We start from the raw sequence: 6,690 nt of genomic DNA, 5'->3' as shown, positions 1-6,690 counted from the left end.
GCTGAGTGCCCTAAATTCTAATGGGTCAAAGTTTTGGGTAACTAGTCCATGAGAATTAGGTAAACTTTGACCCCTGTTTAATCGATTCAAACCTCGTTGGTAATAACTAATGAATTCTGGGAGGGAAAGAAAAAAAAAAAAAAAACGAATGAAAGAAACATGAAACGAAAAGAGGTTACCAAACATATTTTCTAATTTTTTTTTTATGAATAAAATAAAAAACAGAAATGATCATCAAATATGTTACTATTTTTTTTTAAAAAAAAAAACATAAACAAAAATGAAAAACAAGAAATAAAAAAGAAATCATATTACCAAACAAAACCTAAACCAATTTATTAGAGCACTTATGTTACATACACTAAAATATTTACTAAATTGTAATAGGTATAAATTTTAAAGATCTAAATAAAATATACCCAAAACTTTTGAAGGATAGGACAATCAATTGGCTGTTGTATATAGCAACACTTCAAATGTATATGACGGATGGAAATCTTTTATTTTTATTATTTTGTTCCTATATATGGCTGATAGAATCTTATTTTATTTTAAAAAATAATTTATTTATTTTTTTACAGTTCGTTTATTTTTTTATTAACGATTTTTAATGCATGAGATGAAATTATATCAGTGTTCTACAAAGATAAAAATATTGAAAATGGACTTGAAAATCTGGATTCAATAGTTGACATACATAACAAGAATTGTTTCTTGATATATGTGAAGACAAAATGATAATATAATTTAATAATATTCATTGAAAGCCATAGCATATATAACATAAAATTAACATAAAGTTGCCATGTCATAAACCACAATGGCATTATTCCACACACCTTGCATATTAATTATGACTGTCATCAGCTACAGCTAGGCAGCCTCAGCATACAATACACTTAACATAAAATGGGGCCATACATATGTATATGATGGCATTATTCCACATACCATACATGCAAGCATGCATGCACATATATTATATATACTATATGACTAGTGCCAGATGGCAGCCTATTTCCTGGAAGGTGCTTGTGGTGAGAGTACTGCGCGAAGTACAGGAAAATTGCCATCACCAATTGACACATGGGCCAATAATCCACCATCGCTGCTAGTGCTTTCATTCTTAGAATTGATCAGCTCTTGCTGTATCTCGTTCCAATCAACGGGCTTCAGGACTGGTGCCCTGACTGAAGTGTATACCTGCATATCATTATCATGCGTATAAAAATCCCAATCATATATATGTCTAATCATGTATTTGATAAAACTAAGCAAATATATATATATACATATACAATGAAAAAATAATAATATATAAATAAAACAATTATATAGAAAATGCATGAGCATCATGATGATTTGCTAGTATGTAATTTACGTAATAAAACAGTAGTACAATATTATTAAAATATGATATAATATAATATATAGTAGCAAGGTAGCTTAATTATATTTATGTAGTTACTTTATTCGGGGAATTGATTTGATTGTCCCACGCCACAATCCAATCAAACTCAAGTTCGTCATTAATATGGCCACGATAGACGATGGCCCCTGATGAACGAGCAGGTGGTCCTGCAACTGGAACAGATCCGAGATGAATAAACCAACCCTTCTGTCCTCGATCCAGCTGTGCTGGGTATCCTTGACTTCCATACACACCATACCAGTCATGGCCCACTGCTCTAGGTAATTAATTAATTGATGCAAAATTTCCACACCCATTAAATATTGGTTCACAACACATCACATAACTGTATATAACCTGTATTTGATGCCTTATAAATTTACATATATACATGCGTGAGTTCACCAACTGTAAACTATATGATAAATTTTGACAATAAGGAAATCAAGAAAATATATATGAATAAACTTGAACATATTCACTGTATATTAACAAGCGACTGCATGTATTTATACAACTTGTACGCAACAATTTTAATTATAGTACAGTAAAGCAGAACCGACCTAACTTCATACGGGCCTTTTAAAAGAGCTTTACACTTAAGTTTTGTTTCGTAAAAAAAGTATTTTTTTTTTTTGTGTTTTATTTATTTATTTATTTTATTTATTAATATTATTATTATTATTTTGTTGCTAAAATAATTTGCACTTAAATTGTTCACGTGGTAAACTATCTCTCTCATATCTATTTGTTAGATGAGAAAAGATAGAGTTTCTATGATGGCTCCAGTCTTGATGTTGATCTACATGAGTAGAGTGCTGTTGTACATAATCACTATACGTCCATACATCTTGTTAAACGAAGAACCAAATAAAAAACACAAGATATAGTTTTTATCATAATTATTTTTATTTTTATAACTAAAATTGGATTTCGTATTTTTTGAGATGATGGCGGTTAAATAATTTAATTATTTTGTATAAATTTTTTGAATTGCATTGACAAATTAACTAATAAAATATAATAACAATTAAGATGAATTAAAATAAAAAGATTATATCTGCACTAGCTAGAGAACTGCTGACCAGTCTCCCAGGTCTACGACTCCCATATATGTTTTATCGTGTGAAACTATTTCCATTTGGTATTTGACGTCACAGTGCATGAGGTCAGCAACGTGGAAAAATTTAATACACCTGGCGTTAAATCATGGGGACTCATTTATAGGGAGCTATGACTAGGGATAGTGAAGTACATACATGCAACAGGTCATTAGTAGTCGCCTCAAAGTATATACATATACATATACATATTTACCAAAAATATATATACATATATATATATATATATATATATATATATTTCGAATTTTCTTTCGTTTTGTCCTTAAACAAAGAATGTCTAATGTGAACGTACAAGTTTGTAATAGAATAGTTTCTTTTCTAATAAAATAATGAAATCCGGTCAGCATGAGAAAAATTGGCAAGGAAATAAATAGATGGTCCTAATATACGTTTCAAATTCACTCTAGACAATTAATCCAATTTATTAGAGATATGGTCTCGAGTAAGAAGTGTGAATGGATGAATAAAACATTAAAATGTTTGGGATTTTTTATTAGAAACTTCTACTTATAAGTCCCTTGCAGTCATTGTGGTACATTATATGCCAATTTTGATTATATGTACGTATTGTTATTCCGATTATGATCGGCAAATAAAAATCTAGACATAAAGGTGCGGTTCAATCTGCGGGTTGATGAAGAACTTTAGGCAATCCTGTAAAGCATCTCCCACAAGCATTTGTGCGCATGTCTCGTATGGTGCTGGCTTGGTAATGGGATAATCACACAGTGGCATACACAATTAATGCACGCCTTGGATATGTATATATCGATCAATTCTAAAAATTTTACGGCTCCATCTCTCTCTGGCTAGGCAATGAGATAACCACACAGTGGCACACACAATTAATGCACGCCTTGCATACATAGATATCAATCAATTCTAAAAATTTTAGGGTCCATCTTTCTGTGGCTAGGCCATGAGATAATCACACAGTGGCACACACAATTAATGCACGCCTTGCATATATAGGTATCGATCAATTCTAAAAATTTTAGGGCTCCATCTATCCCTGTCTGTGTGTTTATTGGCTAAGATTATTTATTTATTTTTATGGATATTGAAGAGCTCTGCCACCTTGCTTATAATTAATTAAGACTTTTTTTTTTTTTTGGGCTTTTCCAATATTGATAAGTAAGGAATTCGAATTTGGGATCACTATATAAGGAAATAATAATTTTGTCATTGCATTTACACTGTGGAAACTATATCTAAGATTACTGAGTTATATGAAATGTATTTTGTAAGAGTGTCAATCAGTCAAGCCAAATCTAAATTAGAATTCTCAAACTCGGCTAGCATAATTTTAAAAGTGATCAAACTCAGTTAAAACTTGCAAAATTTTGAAATTTTTTGTTAAAAATTGTCTCGACTCATTGATAAAAAGTTAAAGCTTAACTCGGCTAACTCATTATAAGACAAAAATTTAAAAGAAATTGAGCATTAACTTTTTTTTTTTTTTTTAATGTTAGATTATTAGTACATTTCATTTATTTTTGTTAATTTATTTATAAATTAAATATAAATAATATTATTAGTGCATTAAAAGTTTCTATATGTTTAAATTATTACTAAAATATTAAAGAATTCATAGGAGCATCTCTAATGGTTTTTACTATTGTTAGATTATTCTTTTGCCATGTCCAAGAAAAAAAAAAAAAAAACAGCGACTTAAAAAAAAAAAAATCTCTCCAATGGATTTGCCTAAATACCATGTTAAACTGATGTGATTTGGAAAACAAAACTAAACACCGTCTTTTAGGCATTCTAAACTTTCTTATTTTTTTAAAAAAGTTATTTATTTTTTTTATGCAAAATAAAATAAACTAATGATATATTCAATTAATTAATAGCCATAAATTTCTTTTATGCATATTACGATTGAAAAATAATTTTATAGTTGATTATATATTTATATATTTAGATTCAGACTTTAGTTTGATATTGTTGTAGCTTATAAAATAATCAACTTTAACTATGCTGCAGAAAAAATCAGTTAAGTGTTTGGTAAATTATTATTTTATATTATTGTACGATTCAAAATCAGTATTTTATTATTTAATTATTATTGCTATTGTAACGATTAAAATGTACATGATTTATCATCATCTTTTTTGCTTGTGGTATCGTTTTTGTTAATATATATAACCTATATTACTAAATATTTATCAAAAATTTTATTTTCATCACAACAGTATTAAAGGATAAAATATATTAAATGCATAACTAAAATTTTATAAAATTAGAATTAAAAAAAAATCCATGTAGAAAAGAAATTACAAAAATATATATATATATATATATATATATAAATTATCTACTATGCATCAGACTTTCACTAATTGGATTTCTCAAGTTCTACACCTAAGACAAGAATGATATTAACTTTATAAATAAGGGTAAAAATTGGTATTTTCATTATAAATAACTATAAAAGCTAAAATCACAGTCTCAAAGGTTAGTATTTTGCTGCTTCTAAAAAATAATTGTTAGAAAATATAAATTTTTGTAAAATTAAAATTTTATTATTTTACCAAACACTAAAATTAACTTTAGGTTCTTTACCAATTAGAATTTGAGCTCTAAAATCAACCCCGAACGATGTCTTAAACAGCGTCAATGTCTCTGCTACATATAGAGAAATTCACATTCACCATTAGAGATATTTTAAGGTATTGTATTCATAAGTTATACAAGATTGGTTTAGCTATTAAATATATGCTTTATTTATTGTTCAAAATTGACTCATTTTTAATTATTCATTGTCTATCAAAACTATGTATATTTATACATACAAATATATATATATATATATATATATAATCCTTTTATGGTCAGGTCGTACATGACCAATGTGGTGCGAACCAAAAAAAGGTAAAAAAAATGGACCATTGGATTCAAATGGCTTTATTCAGACGACTCAGATTGTAAGGAAGCTCACATGCCAAAAATTGTCAAAAATTGCCATTCGCACCGAGTCTCTTCTTCTCTCATACCCATTCACACCATGCCTCCTCTCTTCTTCTCCTCTGATTCCCATTCACACCTCCCTCTTTTCCTATAGTATTTTTTTCCTCTGCTTTCACCATCATCTCCAGCTCACACGTAAGCTGTTGTAGCCCCGTCGTGCCAAACTCAAACTTATCGAAAAAAAAAAAAAAGAAAGAAAGAAAAAGAAAAAAAATTACTCAAAAATTAGAAAAAAAAATTACAAAAGAATTACTCAAAAAAATTACCAACAAAATTTAAAAAAAGTTACAAAAGCCAACAGCTTTACAATGTAAAAACATTGGCTTTGACCCCTTTTTTTTGGTTATCTTTTAATTTTATAATTTTCAATTGGTACTTAATTTTTTTTGTTAAATTTAAATTTTATAATATTGAATCATATTTGTATAAATAAAAATATATATAAATATATATAAATTTAAAAAATAATAAAACAATTTAAAAAATTTACAAAAACCAACGCTTTTAAAATTTAAAAGCGTCTGCTTTGACCTATAAAGCATCCAAAATAAGTTTTCAGTGGGACCATTTTGAAATAGGGAGAGAAATTAAAAATACTTTATGCATACATGTGGCTAGGAAATAAACACATAGTGTTGGCCTCACAAAAAGGGGACACCATTATTTCTTGGGTTGAGTGTTTGTAATTTGATTCGCTCTCTTCCTTTGATATATTAAAAATAAATAAAAAATAATTAAAAAAATAAAAAATTGAGGAGTTAAAAGACAACGCTTTACATTGTAAAAGCGTCCGCTTATGTCAATTTTTTAATCCTTTTAATTCTTTTGTAATTTTTTAAATTTTTTTGATACTTTTACAAGTATCATTTAAAATTATAAAATTCAAACTTAATAAAAAAATAATTGGGGATCGATTAAAATTACAAAATTGAAAGTTAACCAAAAAAAAAAATTGGGAGGCCAAAACCAATGCTTTTCCTTTGTAAAAACGTTGGCTTTTGAAAATTGTTTTATGTAATTCTTTGAAATTTTTTTAATTTTTCCTTTTTTTGGTAATTTTTTTGAGTAATTTGTTTTGTAATTTTTTGTAATTTTTGAGTTCTTTTTTTCTTTCTTTTTTTTTTTTTTTGGGGGGATAAATTTGAATTTGGTACAATGAGGCTAGAATGGCTTGTGTGCAAGCTA

The 6,690-nt window shown here is 27.7% G+C and overlaps 1 long non-coding RNA gene across 1 annotated transcript; it reads right to left on the bottom strand.

Moving 5' to 3' along the window:
• Positions 1-738: 738 nt before the first annotated feature.
• LOC132800303 (uncharacterized) lies at positions 739-1,673 on the bottom strand. The gene is made up of 2 exons (XR_009635327.1): positions 1,469-1,673; positions 739-1,203 (listed from the first exon to the last, which is right to left on the bottom strand). It is a non-coding gene; the product is annotated as an uncharacterized LOC132800303 (long non-coding RNA).
• Between the last annotated feature and the right edge of the window lie 5,017 nt (positions 1,674-6,690).

The sequence above is a fragment of the Ziziphus jujuba genome, chromosome 12, assembly GCF_031755915.1.
Source record: "Ziziphus jujuba cultivar Dongzao chromosome 12, ASM3175591v1".
Classification (NCBI taxonomy): Eukaryota; Viridiplantae; Streptophyta; class Magnoliopsida; order Rosales; family Rhamnaceae; genus Ziziphus; species Ziziphus jujuba.
The sequence above is the reverse complement of the archived record's forward strand: the minus strand, read 5'-3'. Positions and strand labels throughout refer to the sequence as shown.